Below are 1,517 nucleotides of genomic sequence, written 5' to 3'. Positions count from 1 at the left end.
CTTCTATACGCCACATTTCCCGCGACCGCCAGGCGGCCGGGGATTCGGCGCTGGGCTCTTCCCTCTTCACTCGCCGTTACTGAGGGAATCCTGGTTAGTTTCTTTTCCTCCGCTTAGTAATATGCTTAAATTCAGCGGGTTGCCACGTCTGATCTGAGGTCGTAGGCAGAAGAGAAAGGAGCGCCGGCCGGGCGACGCCAGGGCGGGCGGGCAGGCAGGCAGGCAGGCAGACCGGGCGGGCGGGCAGGCAGGCAGGCAGGCAAGGCAGGCAGTGCGCGCGACTGCCGGCAGGCGGGCGTGAAGGCGGACCGTCACGCGCGCGCAGACCGACCGAAGGCGCTGGCTGGCTGGCAGTGGCTGACTGGCTGGCCCGGCAGGCCGGCTGGCTGACTGGCTGGCTGGCTGGCTGACACCCCCCTTGCACCCCGCGGTGCACGGGCGAAACCCGGGCTCGGCTGAAATCGCTTCCCGAGAGCACCGACGGACGCCGGCGCGGGCGCCGAAGCGGGCGGGCGGAGCGAGCGGGCGGAGCGAGCGGGGTGAGTCGAGAGGCGTGAGAGGTGCAACACGCCAGGGACGCGCCGCGGCGCGAGGCCGACCCCTCCCGCGCGCGAGGCACGGGTGGAGGCGCGACCCTCTTTCCCTGTCGAGCTCGCCGGGAGCGGGGCTCTGCCCGTCCCGTCGACCCTCTCTCGCTCTCCATCGCTCCCCTTCGCCTCTCTCGCCTTCTCGACACCGCACCGCCGCTCGGGCGGCTCCGCGGCGCGACGGATGACAGAGGCTCAACGCTGGCCACACCACACGGCGACGCCTCGGCGAGGCGGACGACAGTCCCGAGCAAGGCGGCGGTCAGAAGCGACGACGAACTCGCGGCCATCGCGGCGAAGCGAAGGGCGCGGCGCTACCGCAGTGACGGCCGTGCAGGGGAAAGGCGCCGCCGCACCGCGCCCGCTGCTGGCGGACGGGGCGAGGCCCGGGTGGGCACGGGTCGAGGGCCTCCGAGGTGGCCACGCGGCTCCGCGGGCGGGAGCTGCGGGCGCGGAGGTGCTCCGAGGTCTGCACTTAGGGGGACATAGAGGGGACGGGCCCCTCTGCGACGCCCCAGCCGCGCGCTCTCGAGCCTGGAGCGGCAAGCGAGCGCGATTGATCGTACGAGCGACCCTCAGACAGGCGTAGCCCCGGGAAGAACCCGGGGCCGCAAAGTGCGTTCAAAGTGTCGATGATCAATGTGTCCTGCAATTCACATTAATTCTCGCAGCTAGCTGCGTTCTTCATCGACGCACGAGCCGAGTGATCCACCGCTAAGAGTTGTCTAAGAGGTTTTCTTTCGGCTTTCGTGCCGGCCGCGTCGCCGACTTCAGGCCTCCCGTCGCTCCGGCGCAGCAAAACGTCGCTCCGCCAACGGCAGGCTCCCTCCTCCCGCCCGCTGCCGGTGCGGGAGAGCGAGAGAGCAGGGAGGGCGGAGCGCGTGCGTGCGGGAGATCGAGCGTGAAGCAAGAGAGCCGGCTGAAGGCCAG

At 70.3% G+C, this 1,517-nt stretch overlaps 2 non-coding genes across 2 annotated transcripts in view; both read right to left on the bottom strand.

Moving 5' to 3' along the window:
- Positions 1-162, bottom strand: part of LOC132387420 (28S ribosomal RNA) — a 3,844-nt gene extending 3,682 nt beyond the window's left edge. Inside the window, exon 1 of the ribosomal RNA XR_009509886.1 lies at positions 1-162. This exon is cut by the window's left edge and continues 3,682 nt beyond it. This is a non-coding gene — a ribosomal RNA (28S ribosomal RNA).
- Positions 163-1,156: 994 nt separating this feature from the next.
- On the bottom strand, positions 1,157-1,310 carry LOC132387419 (5.8S ribosomal RNA). Its single transcript, XR_009509885.1, has one exon. It is a non-coding gene; the product is annotated as a 5.8S ribosomal RNA (ribosomal RNA).
- Positions 1,311-1,517: the final 207 nt, after the last annotated feature.

Source organism: Hypanus sabinus, unplaced genomic scaffold, assembly GCF_030144855.1.
Source record: "Hypanus sabinus isolate sHypSab1 unplaced genomic scaffold, sHypSab1.hap1 scaffold_1841, whole genome shotgun sequence".
Lineage (NCBI taxonomy): Eukaryota > Metazoa > Chordata > Chondrichthyes > Myliobatiformes > Dasyatidae > Hypanus > Hypanus sabinus.
The sequence above is the reverse complement of the archived record's forward strand: the minus strand, read 5'-3'. Positions and strand labels throughout refer to the sequence as shown.